This window comes from Taudactylus pleione, unplaced genomic scaffold (genome assembly GCF_031769625.1).
Source record: "Taudactylus pleione unplaced genomic scaffold, aTauple2 ptg000116l, whole genome shotgun sequence".
Lineage (NCBI taxonomy): Eukaryota > Metazoa > Chordata > Amphibia > Anura > Myobatrachidae > Taudactylus > Taudactylus pleione.
Window position 1 is genome coordinate 23,921,226 of NW_028284518.1, and position 18,909 is coordinate 23,940,134.

The 18,909-nt window shown below is 44.0% G+C and overlaps 1 protein-coding gene across 1 annotated transcript in view; it reads right to left on the reverse strand.

The window, feature by feature from the left end:
- Window positions 1-18,594, reverse strand: part of LOC148524832 (cytochrome c oxidase subunit 4 isoform 1, mitochondrial-like) — a 124,219-nt gene extending 105,625 nt beyond the window's left edge. Inside the window, exon 1 of the mRNA XM_088471809.1 lies at window positions 18,564-18,594. The gene's annotated coding sequence lies outside the window, so the exon portion shown is untranslated. The remainder of the gene's footprint in view (window positions 1-18,563) is intronic.
- Window positions 18,595-18,909: the final 315 nt, after the last annotated feature.

Genomic DNA, 18,909 nt, shown 5'->3' on the forward strand with positions numbered 1-18,909 from the left:
AGACCCAGCTTTCTCCCATGCCTGCGCTGTAGAAAAATCTACCTGAGGGCGGTCACATGACCATTAGGTCAGAGAGCAGATGCTTGGCCCCACCATCCTGGGGCCAAGCTATATAAGTGTTTTTTTCACTTTACCTTGTTCAAGTGGTATTCGGGAGGCTTGCTCATCCACCCACCAGTTGTTACTAGGTGGCAATCCTATTCCCTAAAACAAAGAAAGTTTGCAGGTCATAGATTCCTGCAAACTACTGTTTCACATATGTTTGATTTTTTTGTCATCTGGCACACCGTCACCTCCATTAATCATCAAGCTATCCCCCACTTGTTGTCCATTCCGCAGCTCTAGCAGGATTTGTCCATCAGAACAGCCATGCACAAGCAAAGTGCTAGTGTATATGCAGCTGTGGGGAGGTCCGCATGTGTACCTGGTGCCGGCAGCCAAATTCACCAGCAAATTTACCTGAGGTGTGCTGGTAGCACCTGGGTCGGGAATCAGTGGCTGTGGTCAGGGCTACCTTCATAAATTGTGAGGCCCAGTATACATGTAACAGACAGGACCCCCCTTATCCTCCCCCACCCCGGCCTGTTGGGCGAGCCCTTGTACTCAGAGAAAGCAGATTCTACATGATGATTTTTCCCACATGACAAACACACGCACGCACGCGTGTGTGTGCAGAATACATATATGTAACATTTATAGAACACCTATAATTTAAGAACCCTCCAAGAAAATGGATTTAGACACAAATCCTTTTTACCACATTCTTGCACCACTTGAGAGCTCCTTGTCAAACAGAAAATTGACGGATGCCACCGAATAGCGCCCGTTGCACATGTCTCACCACCACCCTAGTTATGGCCCTGTTTATGGTGGCTGATTTTTTTTCAGGATTTACCAAGCTTCAGAATGCGATGCATTCCGGAGCTTGTCCAGTAACTAACGCCATCTCCAAATGGCCTTACCCATTATAGCCTTTAGGCATCTGTGTATCTGTAATGGGTGCAATGTGTGCAGTGCCCACACAGCACACCCTGCACCCATTTAATTATACATACCTCTTTGGAGTCCTGCGTCAGCCAGCGCTGCAGACAGAAAACACTGAGAAAATGGTGCGGTGCCCATTTTCCTGGAGATTTGCAAATACGCAGTAGAGAAGTCTCCGTGAAAATAGCACAGACGCCATGTTTCCAGAGGCCTACGCAAGCGCCATGCGCAGCTGTACCAAGCGTTCACCACTAGCGCATGCATGCGCAGAAAGGCTCCCGAAGGAGAAGTGAAGGGATCGCATTAGTCACTTCTTACACACTGCAGGGATAGGCTGCTTTAGGAGCTTGCAATAAGAAATCCAAATAGACGGACACATCGTAACATAATATACTAGGAACAATAATGAATGAAGCACTATAAACTGGAGGGGTTTAACAGTGAATCAGAAGCAGCTGGATAGTGCTGTTGGTGTTATCATCATAACGTATCTTTACAATTAATACGCTTCCTAAAAAACATGTTAGTGAAAGCGTCTAATCTCCGAATGTACAGCACGGGTCTTGCTACATTTCCGTGTACATGACATTATTGTGCTCAACGCTTACCTCTCACATATTGCATCTCCAGGTTTAAGCAGTGGCAAGCTTAATATAAGCTTATATGTAATTAGACAGGCATTTTGATATGCAAGCACAGTATGGAAATGTGTATATTTGTGCACCACAAATGGACTTACATACAACTGTAATTGAGGCCTTATATGCGAGCTTCTCTATGAATGAAGCAGACATAGGGCTTCCTTCACAGTCACACACAGCAGCATCTCTGCTCCAAACACCTCCACTTGTGTACACCAGTTAGGCTGAATGTGCAAGGACTGAGAAACCCACTTTTAGCGACCGTGCACACTGTAATACTGATTGGTGTGTCCTTAGACGCCATCGGTCGCATCATCGAAACTTCCACAAGCCCTACAGCAGGTGCAGTTTCTCCGACTAACCATGGATGCCGATGATGCAGCTGTGAGTCTGGGAATGCAGCCACTTGCGGTGACACACCTGTGGCACTCCAATAATACGCTAACTGAACTGACCATTTTTGCCTGCACTATTAGGCTACCTCCCAGCCACACTCCAGCCACGCCGATCACTTTTCCATCTAATTTCTGATACCATCTGAATCGATCGCACCAGTGCCATGGGGGATTTCAGAAGTCTTTGCTCATGTTGCAAAAAAATTGTGTCTGGCTCTGAAGTGGACCCAAACATAGATGTCATTCATCCCCATGAGCTAAAAACTTTTACAGTGCTTTTATCAAACTTATGGCTGAATTTGAATGCTGCTGTCCTATTTTTTGTCTTTTTGGTGATTTGAGACAAAACGTGTTATGTGTATTCAGCTACACATAGATGTTTATATAGTTAGCTCAGTGTGTGCTCCGTTGCTGCTTTGTACATAGAGGCACAATAGTGACTTTAGTGTGTGAGCTTCAAGACCACCAAAAAAAGTATGTTAAAGGAATGTGTACATTGGAGGAGATCGCACATATCAGGCTACATCTGTGCGATGTTAGAGGGGATGTGGCTATACAAAGCCTCCTTGTCATGGGACTGTTATTTTGTACCCCTTCCCACTTTGATGACACTGATGAGCTTTGGAGCCTCATCTCACTTAACAGAAAAAAAGACACTGAATACATTGTACAGATCTCTTCAACTTGAAAGCAAAGCAATTTACACTTTGTTAAATTGTTATAAAATTATAGTATAATGTACAAGCAATTATCTCCCCAGCCTCTGAATTAGTCATAGTCATATCCGCATTCTGTCATTTTTCACAGGGCATGTAAAAGCTATGTTTTATTATAAAGCAGGTGACATTATGTATGATTGACATTGATCATTAACCTGAAGCTCACATTACAGTTTTTATGGCATATTGATTGAGTCACCTGTCGGGTTTATTGGTTGTGTGCACTTGGGCCTTCTAGAGATAACAGGCCAACAGTCTCTACACTTGCCTTTGTATAAAGAATAACAAACAACCCGTCCTAGCTAGCACAGTGTCAGACAATCATAACACTCCACTGTGTTTTGTGACTGTGTATAATGGACCTGATTCAGAGCTGCTCGCAAGCGCTGTGCGCTCGCAAGCGGCCCGATGGTATGCGTACTCGCATACGCACGCTTTGTCCTGCGCGTGCGCGAATTACACTGTGTGATCACAGCCCGCTCGCTCGCCCACTAAAGACAGCCCAGAGAAATGAGTGTCAGGAGAGGCCGTTTGTGGGTGGTAACAGGGGCAGGACACTAATAACGAGGGAGTAGAGGTGCGAACACAGGCGTGCCTGGGTGTTTCCAAGCCGTTTTTAAGGCGTGCATAATTAACAGCCAGCGTCACAGTACACGTCACATGCCTGGTTTTTACATTGAAGTCCTTGCAGTGCTTGCGGCAGGGTAAGGCAACCACAAGCGCTGCAATCACTACCGATGGTGCTCGATGTACCAATGTTTTAAAACACTTCCTGGAGATGACGTGCGCTAGTGGACATCTCTACATATGCTAGTGGGTTTCTGCATACACAGTGGGATCGCTCACACAGCCAAAGTGGGTGTGCGTATGCCTTGGCGAGCGCTTCCCATGGCGTCACTTTGACAAATTTGCATACGCTGGAAGCGAGCGATCGGATCTAGCGAGTGGCTTTGAATCAGGTCCAAAGTCTCATGTGAGTTGTGCAAATGAGAAAAGAGAGAGAGAAGTTTGTGGTGAACTGTCTCTTTATTACAAGTTAAGTAGTGCAGTTAGTAGAATGAAAACCTCTTAGAAGAGTCAGCAGATGTTATATGAATGGGCTCAAACGCTTTGCCTGATAAATTCACCAGGACTACGCAAACAGCTGCTGTTTCAAAAATAGAAGAGTTGAGATTTTGAGACTACTTTCTTTAGGGGAACCTTCAAATAATATGTAAATTGTATGTAAATCACATTATCCAAATATTTGAAGTGGCTTATATTGCATTTTCTTCAGCATTTCAATATTGTGGAGTGTTTTATCTTTTCATCCTCTACTATGCAGATTCTTGCTATCAACTGAACCATTCATGAATGTCACTCTGTCATTGATGGCCAGAAAGCAGCCATGTTTACCTTAGTGTATTTGGCCTAACCTAGCAGGCTAATCCTATACTGTGGAGGACACATTGAAGAAGTGTGAGAAGCCACATCAATCTTCTAAAGTATAGTTTGGTGGACCATACTGGGCCAATTTTTTTTTTTTAGTTTTGTGCACCAAAGGTCAGTCTAAGCTTATATATTATTCAGGTAAACATATATAAATTATTTAGAAACTTATGGTGGTAATACTATGGTATGAAAAGACATATGGGGAAGATTCAATTAGCCACTAGGTTCCGACTTAGAGCCGTATTCAATTTGAGACGAAAAGTCCGGATCCGTGATACTTTTTCGCCCATGACGTAATTTTCGCTTTTACCCCATATTCAATTTGAAAGACTTTCCGCCTAGGCGGAAAGTAAATGCAATGTAATAGGCGAAAAAGTTTCACCTATGAATGGGAGGCGGAAAAAAGTGCAGAATTGGGGTTTTGGGGCGCAACGTTGCGGGAACCCCCGTGCAGCCTTCAGACAGTCCCCCAAAGGTAAACTGCATCAACATTTTTTTCAAAAACACTTAAGAACACCCAAAAAAATTACTTTGAATTTGGAGGCGTAAAAAAAAAATGTTGGGGAACAAAGTTAAAAACTAGCGAACTTGACTCTGGGGAGATCCCCAAGTATGCCCCAAGTGTTTTTTTGATTGCAGGTGCTTGTGGCAGGTGGATTTTTCAAAAAATTTTTAACTTCACTTTAGCAACTGTTAAATATGCTGACCCCCATTTTCAAGTACCCCAAATTTGCTGGGATAACTTATTTTCTGCAAAAAATACTCCTGAATACTATTCTTCACCACTTATACAAAAACGCTATTTAGCAGCTATTGAGCCCATTTAAAAACACCAAATACCTTCAGCAAGCCAAATCGGGGGGGGGGGGGGTACAATGGGGAACCCCCATGTCAGAGCATCTTTTGGGGGGTGTCAGTCTGATTTCCCCAAATCTGACAGTACTTCCCAAATCTGATAGTACTTTCCGCCTGTTCAAGTTTCGCCGGGTCCCGTTTTCGCTTTCTTTCAAATTGAAAAACGGGGTAAAGCGGGCACGCACGCGATACTCTTCCGCCTACAAAACAGGCGAAGTAGGTGAAAAGTCCAGGACGCAAAAAAATTCGCGGCTCGGCTCAAATTGAATACGGCTCTTAATCTTGTGCGTCAATATAATGCAAATTATCCGTACAAGATGACCTCACCCATTTCTGCTTGTACCCCATAAGGGTGCGAGGAAAACACTAGCAAGGTTCCTCCCTGTAATTACTTGCAATGTGTTTAGCCGCACATCATGCAAGGATCCGATGCAATGTCTTTTCACCATGCATTCTAGAATTATGAGTCTCCACCGCTACTGCTCCCACCAATATCATTGAGTATTGTTCTACAATTCCTCTTCTTTTTAACAATTCTGAGCTTGAACCCTATTAATGTCTTTACTTTACTTGAATGTCGGAATCATATAATCTTTCCCTGAATACCAGCCTTTCCGCTCAATGTACACCATTGACTGCAATAATTTGTATCCTGTCCTTTAGCCTAACTATTATTCATCCTAATATATTTGAGTCGGTATACGTTCGGCATTCTGGCGGTCTGGATGCCGGCGCTTACATTACCAGTGCCAGAATACAAATGCAGGTCAGAATCCCAGCGCCGACATCCCGTCCGCCGGTATGCCAAAAGTGAGTAACGGGGTTGGGGGAAGGGTTAGGTTTAAGGGTTAGTATTAGGCACTAGGGGGAGGGTTATGCAGTAAGGGGAGAGGGTTAGGTTTAGGGTACGGGGAGGGGGAGGTTAGGTTTAGGCAAAAGGGCGGAGGTTAGGTTCAGGCACCAGGGAGGGAGGGTTAGGGTATAGAGAGGGGGAGGGTTAGCATACCAACCACCAATTGTCAGTATTAACCCTGTTGGGATCCAGGCATCGGGATTCTGACCGCCTGGATCTAGTCTGTCGGTATTACATACTAATTCCATTTGAATCATATATAAAGATTTTCATTTTTTGTATTCATTTATTGTGTCATATTCTATAAACTACCTTGCTAAAATATAAGTTAGCTAGATCCACTGAAAGAAAAAAAGTCTACTATATTTATTTGTTCTCCAACTTTTCAAGTGATCCTTTTAACTTCCATGATATTGATGTGATACTCATAAGTCTTTAGTTATTATATTCTTTCCTGTTACCTTTTTGTGCACCGAAACAAAATGTGCCAAACAAAATTTGGTTTTGGATCTGGATCTTTCTTCGTGTTTTGGATCTGGATTGGTTTTGCCAAAACCACCCTTCCGTGTTTTGGGTTCTGGGTTTTGTGTTTTGGATCTGTATTTTTTTTTAAAAAAGGCATAAAAACAGCTTAAATCACAGAATTTGTGTTTTTTTCTGCTCCTATGCAATTATTAACCTCAATAACCTTCATTTCCACTCATTTCCAGTCTATTCTGAACACCTCACACCTCACAATAGTGTTTTTATGGCCAAAAGATTGCACCGAGGTAGCTGGATGACTATGCTAAGCGACACAAGTGGGCGGCACAAACACGTGGCCCATCTAGGAGTGACACTGCAGTGGCAGACAGGATGGCAGTTTGAAAAACTAGGCCCCAAACAGTACATACTGCAAAGAAAAAAAAGAGGTGCAAGATGGAATTGTCCTTGGGCCCTCCCACCCACCCTTATGTTGTATAAATAGGACATGCACACTTTAACAAACCAATCATTTCAGCGCCAGGGTCTGCCACATGACTGTGGCTGAAATGATTGGTTCGTTTGGGCCCCCACAAAACAAGCTGGCAATTAATGTGTCCCTGCACAAACTGGCTCTACGGATGCAAGATGTCGTCCTCATCCTCCTCATCCACCGATTCCTTGGATAAAACAGGAAAAAGGGATTTAGGTGTCCCTGGACTGCTTACGGTCTTACCCAAAGTTTCTGAACTTGACAGTAACTTTTTATGAACGCGCTGCAGGTGCCGTATAAGGGAGGATGTTCCTAGGTGGTTAACGTCCCTACCCCTACTTATTTCACCTTTACATATGGTACATATGGCAAGACAGTTGTTGTCCGGATTTGGATAGAAATATTGCCAGACCAAAGAGGTGGAATGTTTGGTCTTCTGCCCAGGCATGACAGTGATGGGCTTTTTCATCCCACGGACAACAACTGTCTCCCCCTGAGCCTGATTTAAACAAACCACATCACCATCAGAATCCTCCTCGCCAACTTCCTCCTCAGTGCCAGCTACACCAGTATCCTCATCCCGTTGTACTTCAACAGTGACATCTTCAATTTGCATATCAGCAAGTGGACTGTGGGTGCTCCTTTCAGCACTTGCAGGGAGCGTGCGAATGGTGGAAAGAGCCACCTCTTCCCATCCAGTGCTGGGAAGGTCAGGCATCGCAACCGCCACCACACTTGGACTCTCCTTGGGGATTTGTGATATCTTCTTAGAACGCACAGTTCTTTGCTGTGCTTTTGCCAGCTTAACTCATTTGATTTTTTTAGCGGGAGGAGGGCTTCCATTGTCATGTGAAGCTGAACCATTAGTCATGAACATAGGGAAAGACCTTAGCCGTTCCTTGCCACTCCGTGTCGTAAATGGCATATTGGCAAGTTTACATTTCTCTTCAGATGATTTAAATGTTTTTTTCAAGGTCATTTTCCTGAACTTTGTCATTTGGGATTGTATGTGGCCTCTACTATGACATTGGGCATCGGCCTTGGCAGACGACGTTGATGGCATGTTATCGTCTATGTCATGACTAGTGGCAGCAGCTTCAGCACTAGGAGGAAGTGGTTCTTGATCTTTCCCTATTTTATTTTTATCGGAGAAAGTTTGGTCCTCCATTTATGTTATATTGATATATACGTGCAGCTAAGGCGCACACAAACACAGAAAATAATTTTTTATTTTGTTTGGAGTGCCCTTTGGGGGTCACAGCACCCTTTAACGGACAAGCCAGCTGACCTTTTACTTATGGGACACAGGCGCACGCTTGGCACTGCTCCTTCATTGATGCACGTGCAGCCACAGTGCACACAATTCACAAACACAGAAAATTTTTTTTATTTTGTTTGGAGTGCCCTTTGGGAGTTACAGCACCCTTTAGCGGTCAATCCAGCCAGCTCTTTATTTATGGGACACAGGCGCACGCTTGGCACTACTTTGTTGATGCATGTGCGGCTACTGCGCACACAATTCACAAACACAAAAAAATATATTTTTGTATTTTGTTTGGAGTGCCCTTTGGGGGTTACAGCACCCTTTAGCGGTCAATCCAGCCGGCCCTTACTTATGGGACACAGGCGCACGCTTGGCACTACTTTGTTGATGCACGTGCGGCTACTGCGCACACAATTCACAAACACAGAAAATATTTTTTTATTTTGTTTGGAGTGTACTTTGGGGGTTACAGCACCCTTTAACGGTCAAGCCAGCCGGCCCTTTACTCATGACACAGGCGCACGCTTGGCACTACTTTGTTGATGCACGAGCGGCTACTGCGCACACAATTCACAAACACAGAAAATATATTTTTATTTTTTTTTTGCACTTGGGGAGAGCACCCCTGATGGACAGAGCACCTCCTGGACAACACTACAGCACCCCTTTAGGACTGGGACTCTGCACAGGACTTTGGAGTGGACACAGCCCCTATGGACAACTGACTGCACAACACAGTCCAGCCAGCCCCTATGGACTTTGGAGGAGTGGACACAGCCCCTATGGACAACAGCAGCACAGCACAACACAGCCAGCCCCTATGGACTTTGGAGGAGTGGACACAGCCCCTATGGACAACAGCAGCACAGCACAACACAGCCAGCCCCTATAGACTTTGGAGGAGTGGACACAGCCCCTATGGACAGCAGCAGCACAGCACAACACAGCCAGCCCCTATGGACTTTGGAGGAGTGGACACAGCCCCTATGGACAACAGCAGCACAGCACAACACAGCCAGCCCCTATAGACTTTGGAGGAGTGGACACAGCCCCTATGGACAACAGCAGCACAGCACAACACAGCCAGCCCCTATGGACTTTGGAGGAGTGGACACAGCCCTTATGGACAACAGCAGCACAGCGCAGCACAGCACAGCACAGCACAACACTACACTGCACTACACTACACTACACTACACTACACAGCCCAGCCAGCCCTAACTCCCACCCTCTCTCTTCACTGTCCACAGCCGAGTGAGAAAATGGCACCGACGCGGGTACCTTATATAGGATCCTAAACCCGCGAGACCCGGAAGGCGGGATGATGACGTTTTGCCTCGATTTCAGATCCGAGTCAGGCGGGAAAAGTCGAGCCTGACTCGGATCGGCCTCAGATCGGGGGGGCTCGGGGGGGTTCGCATTTCAGAAATCCGAACCCGCTCACCCCTAGTATATACCATCGGGTCTCATTGAATAAGCTATTGAAATTTTGAGAGATTAAGTGTATGTATGTGGAGAAGTGGACCAGTGAAGAAGTTGCTAGCAACCAATCAAATCCTACCTATTTTTTTATTGACTATCCCTGAAAAATGCGACTTCAAAGCTGTGCAGGGACTGTAGCGACGGCTGTGGATGGTCAGGGGCTGTGCTTTAAAGCAATAGGCTGCACAGCCCCTGCACCGCATGGAGTAGGAGGTGTAATGTGCGGTGTTTTAACTTAAAGACTGCACATAACACCTCCTCCTCCGTGTGTCCATGGCCGCGTCACTTTTCAAATGTATGGTGGGGGGGTGAGCCACCCTCTTGCCCTCCCCGTTCCGACGCCCATGACATTGACTCAATTCTATATTCCATGCCCTACTGTGTGCTGAGGCATATTAAGAAATGTAAATAAAAATTGGTGTGAAAAGGTATTTACACTTGGGATCCATGGCTTGTGCACATTGTAGGGCTGAATGTTAGTTTAGCCTGCAACTGTTCCGTTTGAATAAACAGGTGTTATATACAAAATGCATGATTTATATATGTTATGACCTTAACATAGACAGTATAAACTACAAAAGGTATGCGTTCAGCCCTGTTCAGCTGCAGCCGTGAATTATATGTAATTTACATTGTATAACAGCAATATTGCAACGTCCAATGCAAACTAAAATATAGTATGACATTGGACACAAATACAGATGAATTCCAATAAAATATACAAGTTATAAAACAATATAGATATCATAGAAGAGGAAGAGAGAATGGCTGGTGTTATATACCACGTCTGTATGTTTAATGATGATGTTACTACTTTATTTATAATCTCACTTAGGGATCTATGTTAGAGGTGGAAATAAGCCAAATCTCACGCTCTTTCTCGGATTCTCTAAATTTAACTGTAACATCTCCTGTTGGGTGGGGGTGGGGTGGTTGTGTCCAGTGGTGACATAGGAGAATAAAAATCATCAGGGGACATGGTCAAGCTGTTAAGCTGGGTACACACTAGACGATATGTCATCCGATCCGGCGGATAGGAGCAACATATCGGGCACATCGTCTAGTGTGTACCCACTATGTCACTGATGATGCACGCTCCCTTGCATCGCCAGTGACATCCTCTGTCGGCCCTACATGCAGGTTCGATGGGGGATATCGTTATCGGCAAGTGTGTATGCTCCCCTGCCGGGTCCCGTTGCTAAAGATGTCGGATACACCAAACATCTTCTAGTGTATGTCAGCTTGTGGCCTGGGATCGGCTGTTACTCACCACATCGCCAGCTTCCCCTGACCTCCCGAACAGTCAGACGTCAGGTGCAGCGGCGAGTGACCCGCTGAGGATTATTCCTAGGATCCGCTAGGACTTTCTTGGGTTGCGCTGTGACTTGGTTCCTGTGGTTGCCATCATGGACGCAGCCATGACAGTCCATATTACCTAACTACCTTTGTCCTGTGGTAGTGTCGTTAGCTGTCAGCTGACGTGGTCCTCCAATGGACTGCTGCCATTGGGTATTTAGCCGGGCTCCCTGTTGCCTGAACAACTTTGCTACTTCAGTGTTGGTTTGCTGTGGTTTTGTTCCAGGCTCCACTTTGGTCCGTGCTGAGTTTATTCACAGTGTGTCTTTCAATGTTACCCACATCCCAAGTTACGAGTGTGTTCATCTCCTCTTGAGTTTATTTTTTCTTTTGTTCCAGTCTCTCCCTGCTTGTGGCTACTATATACACCACTCTGTACCGAAGACCAGCGCTTTGGACTACAGCTCTATCTGCACCTGGTTCCCAGTGCACTTTTCACATATATCTGCATCTGGATCCCCAGTGCACCCATAACTGATTTCTGCATTTGGATCCCAGTGCACCTATTGATGATATGTGCGTCCGGATCCCCAGTGCACCTATTACTGATTTCTGCGTCCGGATCCCCAGTGCACCTACTACTGATATATGTGTCTAGATCCCCAGTGCACCTATAACTGATATCTGTGTCTGGATCCCCAGTGCACCTACAACTGATATCTGTGTCTGGATCCCCAGTGCACCTACATCTGATATCTGTATCTGGATCCCCAGTGCACCTATAACTGATATCTGTGTCTGGATCCCCAGTGCACCTACAACTGATATATGCATCTGGATCCCCAGTGCACCTATAACTGATATCTGCATCTGGATCCCCTGTGCACCTATAACTGATATCTGCATCTGGATCCCCAGTACACCTACAACTGATATCCGCATCTGGATCTCCAGTGCACTTATAACTGATATCTACATCTGGATCCCCAGTGCACCTATAACTGATATCTGGGTCTGGATCCCCAGTTCACTTGCTCACTACCTGTGACTGTGACTCTCCCTGAGTATCAGAGCTACTATACTCTCCCAGCACTTCTCCTGTATCTTCCTGTGTTTTTGATTCTTTCCCACTAGTACTGGATACCTGACCAAAGGGCCGCGACCTGCTTGCCGGGTGCAGCTAAGCCCAAATCCCAATTGGAGAGGTCATTGTTGAACACCTCCCGGTCAGTTAGACTCTGCGACTTTGGTCAGGTCTCATCAATATCCTGTTCTAGAGAATGAGGAAGACATATATATACAAGGCGCCCGTCTCCTGCTATCTCCTTTCCCTGGGGTCCAGGCTCCCAGCCCTCCGGCTGAGGATCCTGAGAACGTAAGTGTGACAGTGTGTACCCAGCTTTACAGTTGGTAACAGATCCTATGGCCAGTAAGTGATAGTTGGAAGTGGTCATCTTCGAGCTGGAAGGGAGCACAACCCAGGAGGGAAGAAAGAGAGTCATGAGAGACTCTTCAGAGTGAGAGAGACTACTATGAAGAGCGGTAAGTGCCCAGAGAAAGACAGAGGAGAACAATGTTCTTATCTAAAGAGCCTCTGGCAGCCTATAAAGTAAGTTACTTTAAAGTTACAGGGCGGGATGCACTATGCAGAAAGATGAGGTCAAACCTCTGAAAATGCCATATTTGGAGGTTTGACCACATTTCCCGTATGTACCAAGCTCCAGAAACCTTGGTCTCGATAGGCAACACCATCTTTAGATAGTGTTGCCCAATAGAAGCCTATGGGCTTTTTTCTGAGTTTTCCCAGCATGCGCTGGCCAGCGGCCATAAACCCGGAAGTCCCCATACCGCAAAGGACAGCTCCCTTTGAAAATGCTGTCCTTTGCTTAAATGTACATGCATAAGGTGTCACTAAATGCCGGTATGCATGCAATCATTGGAGGGATGCACCACATCCAAAATGTGATGTTTGATGCATCCCACCAAATGTGTGGCTACAAAAGATTGCAAGACTATTACCACTTGTGAAGGGTGGAATGGTAGCTGAAAATAAATTTTGGAGCTACATTGTAAAAATGGCGCAGGAGGAGTGAAGACATGTACAGTTATTTACATACTGCAACCTAAGACAAGCTGGAGTGGAAGTATAGAAGTTTAAATAAAGTTCAAATTGTTGAAATGAAGAGATGGTTTGTTGCCCAACTTATTCCAATAACGCATTGTGCTGCACTGCTATCATCACATACCTGTACCAAGGGTTAAAGTGGGCAGGAACGGGGTGAAACTGGGTTCCATCACCTCTAATGGTAGGTGGAACTAGTTCCCCCTCTACCACATCCCTTCATAGAAGTCCTACAGACATAGCTGCAATCTGTCTGGCGGCGGCCGCCTCCCCATCCTCGATTTCCGGCTCAATGTTCCTCCTACACCCATGGCCTGCCCCTCCGTGCCGTGAAGAGGAGCAAGGAGTGCTAAAAAAACATGTATTTCACACTGAGTGCCGAGGGAGCCCCCAGGCCCCAGACCATTCACTGTAAAGTTTCCTAAACACAACAGTGTGTGTGTGTGTGTGTGTATGTGTGTGTGTGTGTGTGTGTGTGTGTGTGTGTGTGTGTGTGTGTGTGTGTGTGTGTGTGTGTGTGTGTGTGTGTGTGTGTGTGTGTGTGTGTGTGTGTAAAGAACACATTGTTCTGGCCTCTCAGAATAGCACCGCCTAGTGTGTGTTAGGGGTTAGGCATTGGGGGAAATTAGTTCCAACACCTCTCCAGGACCACTTTAAGCCCTGCCAGGACCAACAGCTCTATCTACATCTTGTTACTTTGTTAGTAAATCTGCATGTGCAGAGGCTCCTTGCACAATTAATAACCCCAACCATGAGCTAGCCAGGGTGTAGGAAAGTGACAGAGATATCTACACAGGCTGCCAGTGACCAGTAGAAAATCCTAAAGCTGGATACACACTAGATGATGTGTTTACCCAGTAACGGCAGATGCCACTGAATGATATACTGCCCGTTATGTTGTTCCCCCGCCACATCCAGAACCGGATCTTCAGATTGGTCTGCACTGCAGGCAGATCTGAAGATGCGACGAATGACACACTGGAGCGCGCGCGCAGTTCCTCAGGAAACCCTTTGGATCCCTCTTTGGGAAGTCCCTAGGTTTCTATTAGGCAAAACTTTCTATAGATGGTGTTGCCTATCGGGTCCAAGCAAAACTTTCCAGAGCTAGGTGCATATGGTGACTGCGATAAAAAAAACAGCATTTTTTGAGGTATGACCGCGTTTTTCATTATAGTACATCCCGCGCACAATGCCAGGGATGGGTGCTCTTTTTCACATCTCCTCTACACAGCTCTCAGGGGCGAGATGTCATGATGTCTTATGCCCACTGTAGACAGCGGGAGGAGGAGGCAAATGCATATATTATCTATTGCAGCGGGCACTCCAGCCACACTTTGGCACACTGTGCAGCACTACCACAGGGTGGAGCAGTGTCCATGTAGCCCCTAAGACATCGTTCCCAGGATGAAGGCACCAGCCACAGCATCCTTGAACTATGCATTCACAACAGCAGCACAACAGATATGTGACCATCCCTGTATGTGGGAGCCTAAGGTCAATCGCCGTTGTCTCCCTCTTAATCTGGCCCTGTATGCAAAAATGCATTATGATTGTTACCACATGAGCATGTTAAATAGACCCCTTAATATCTAACAAATGTATATGTTTTTAATGCTCTTTCAGGAGTTGTCCAAATAAATATCACTCCTGACAGAATGCAGGGGAAGTATACAGCAGGTTTAATGGTGCTGGCAAGAAAGAGCAATAAAGTAAATGACATGGAGAAAATGTTGTGGACTCATTTTTCACAGCTACTTCCATGTTGTATATTTAATTCATGAAATACCCAGTTGTATGTGCTACAACATAGGTACAGGTTGCTTTGTGCAATTTATATGCCAAAACATGTTATGAGCAGACCTCCGAACATTTTAAAATATGAAACAGTGATATATATATAAGATATCTTAATACTACTACTACTACTACTGCTGATGCTACTACTACTATTACTACTACTACTACTGCTGATGCTACTACTATTACTACTACTACTACTGCTGCTGCTACTACTACTGCTACTACTACTACTACTACTACTATTACTACTAATACTGCTGCTGCTACTACTACTACTGCTGCTGCTACTACTACTGCTGCTACTGATACTACTACTACTACTACTATTACTACTAATACTGCTGCTGCTGCTACTACTACTACCGCTGCTACTACTACTGCTGCTACTACTACTATTGTTACTATTACTACTACTGCTGCTATGACTGCTGCTGCTACTACTATTGCTACTACATACTACTACTATTACTATTACTACTACTGCTACAATTTCTACCAATGCCGCCATAAGGTAGTAAAGCTGCTGCTACTACTGCTACTACCATTGCTGCTACTACTACTACTGCTAGTTCTGCGACTACTACTATTACTCTTACTACTGCTGCTACTACTACTACTGCTACTAATAGTGCTGCTGCTACTACTACTATTACTGCTGCTGCTGCTACTATTACTACTGCTACTGCTCCTACTACTGCTGCTGCTACTAATACTACTGCTACTACTACTGTGTAGCAGTACTACTACTGCTGCTGCTACTACTACTACTGCTAGTTCTGCTATTGTTACTATTACTACTACTGCTGCTATGACTGCTGCTGCTACTACTATTGCTACTACATACTACTACTGCTACTATTACTACTACTGCTACAATTACTACCAATGCCACCATCAGGTAGTAAAGCTGCTGTTACTACTGCTACTACTACTGCTGCTACTACTACTACTGCTAGTTCTGCGACTACTACTATTACTCTTACTACTGCTGCTGCTACTACTACTACTGCTACTAATAGTGCTGCTGCTACTACTACTATTACTGCTGCTACTAATATTCATGCTGCTGCTGCTACTATTACTACTGCTACTACTACTGTGTAGCAGTACTACTACTGCTGCTGCTACTACTACTGCTAGTTCTGCGACTACTACTATTACTCTTACTACTGCTGCTACTACTACTACTGCTACTAATAGTGTTGCTGCTACTACTACTATTACTGCTGCTGCTGCTACTAATATTCATGCTGCTGCTGCTACTACTACTACTGCTACTTCTCCTACTACTGCTGCTGCTACTAATACTACTGCTACTACTACTGTTGCTACTACTACTATACTACTACTACTACTACTGCTACTACTACTACTGCTGCTACTACTATTACTACTACTGCTGCTGCTACTACTATCACTGCTACTACTGCTAGTATTGCTGCTGCTACTACTGCTGCTGCTACTACTATTGCTACTACTGCTGCTGCTACTACTAATACTGCTACTACTAGTGCTACTACTACTAATGCTACTAGTACTACTACTGCTGCTGCTACTACTACTATACTACTAGTGCTGCTGTTGCTACTGCTGCTACTAATACTACTGCTGCTACTACTACTATTGTTACTATTACTACTACTGCTGCTATGACTGCTGCTGCTACTACTATTGCTACTACATACTACTACTACTGCTACTATTACTATTACTGCTACAATTACTACCAATCCCGCCACCAGGGGGGGAATGCCGGGCCTCACGTCAGGGGCCCGGAGAGCCCAATGGTTTACTTATGTGCGTACATGCATCAGAGATGCACTACACATGCATGCATGGAGACCCACTAGTATTAAATTAGGGTTCCTTCTTTTATATTTACATATTTAAAGTATTTAAAAATAATGTTTGGGCCTCAGAGCCACAGTACCACTCCCAAATGTTGTTTGAAATAATAAGGGGCATTTCTATTGAAAATATCCATATGCTAGATGTGATTTCTGAATATCTTCCACAGCTCTCAAGGTAAAGCTGCAAAATCTTACATAGTTATTTAATATAGAAAAAGTAAGCTATTAGACTACATAGCGACAATGCGACAATGCAACAAAGTGACAGAGCGCCAAATCTTATATATAAAATTCATTGGTCTGTTTGTTTGTCTGTCCGGTTTTTGATACCCCTGCAACGATTGGGATGAAATCAATGCGAGGTGGTCCAGTTGAATCCTGGCCAGGATAGGGGGTTTAGGGTCCCGTTCGGACCTCCCATTGGTGTACGCAGGGCAGAACTTTGACCCGGGAAGCCTGTTCTGAGCCTTCCGCTGGATGGATTTGGTTGAAAACTTCACAGAGTGGTACCATTGGATCCCAGAAGACATATTAGGTGGCTGAGGTCCCAGTCAGACCTCCCTTTGGTGTACACTGGGCATGACTTTGACCTGGGGAGCCCATTCTGGGCCTTCCACTGGATGGATTTGAATGAAAACTTCAAATGTCGACTCTTTTAAAAACCAAAATGTATGCCCTCATTTGCAATATATTCTGGTAAAGCCTACCCTACATTTGAAAGACTTATCTTTTATCATGTATTGAAACATCTTTTTATATATTGTATATTAATCACTTGTGATCACCAATACATACTTAAATATTTTATAGTCTACATAATAAGACATGTACCACTGATGATAACACTTTAAGCAAATATAGTCTTTAATAATTTCTCTTTCTAGTTATTTGTATCCTCCCACAAATAACCACATCCAAATAATGAGTGATGGTGCCTGAAGGCTACAATCACATGATACATTATTATTAATGTTTGAAAAGCTATTGGTATGTATGAAATAAACTGTGCACGGGAGGTTCCACTTGCAAATGAGAATCATTACTGCTGTGCAAAATGTCACGTAGCAATACTTCCTCGTCTCACTCAGGAATGGCCACAAGCTGCACATACTGTAGCAGTCTCAGTATCAGAGTCCTATCTAGAAGAGATAACTTTTATTTGCTGTGTGTACTTGTTTCTACTCTGCATTTGCTGCAAACAATTTATTCTGTGTTGTACAACAAAAGCATTAACACAGATGCATGGCTGCATTATATACACCTAATTAAATTATGTAATACATTGCAAACTGTATATAAATAAATATACAGTAGAGTGATTTTTTTTCCCCATCTGGAAAAAAAAAGGTCTCGATACTCAGGACGGTACTCTACTAGCTCGATATACTAGATTTGTTATAGCTTCCATATACAAGTCCTAACCATGTTTATTTCATTCATTTCTGAAATCATGTCGCTGTTTCTGGAATTAGTACTAGTACTGAGTAATACTAGAAACACACACACACACACACACACACACACACACACACACACACACACATATATATACATATATATATATATATACACATATATATAATATAAATAGATAGATAACATATAGTTGCTGCTACAATATAATCTCCATCTCCTTCAATATTGAATCCATTATACAAAGTAAGTATCAATGTCTGCGGCATTTGGTAACTAAATAAATAGTAATCTTAAATATTTAAGACCTGTAACTATTTGTGGAAGTTAAATAAAATAAACATTTGATAACCAGTACAGGTTAAAGAGAAAGGATTGAAAATAAAAAAATACAAGTGTCTCCCAGACCTTTGAAAGAAATCCACTGAAGTGTATTGTAATAATGCAACAAATTCTACTGCTAAATTACCTGACTTTCTGTGAATGAGTGAAGTTCATCTTACCTTTGTGTCTGCTTCAAACAAAGGACGTGCTTCAGTCTGTGCTCTGTATGGTGCTGCAACTATGCAAGTCCCTATATATATGTAGTAGCTGAAACAGAAAGTAGGTGTTGATGGCTCTTAGCCAAACCAATCTCCTCCACAATACAAAGTCAGACAAAGAAAAGCTGCTGGGCAGACAGGTGAAGATGAAGTGACCGAAGTGGTCCAGTGTGCACTGTACTGTATTCCATATAGATGTCTACATTTTTCTCATTTATTAATTTATGTTGTCATGTAACATGTAATACTCCACAGGAGTGATGTACCAGCAAGATAAAAAACTTGAGAAAGCCTTGAGAAAATAAAA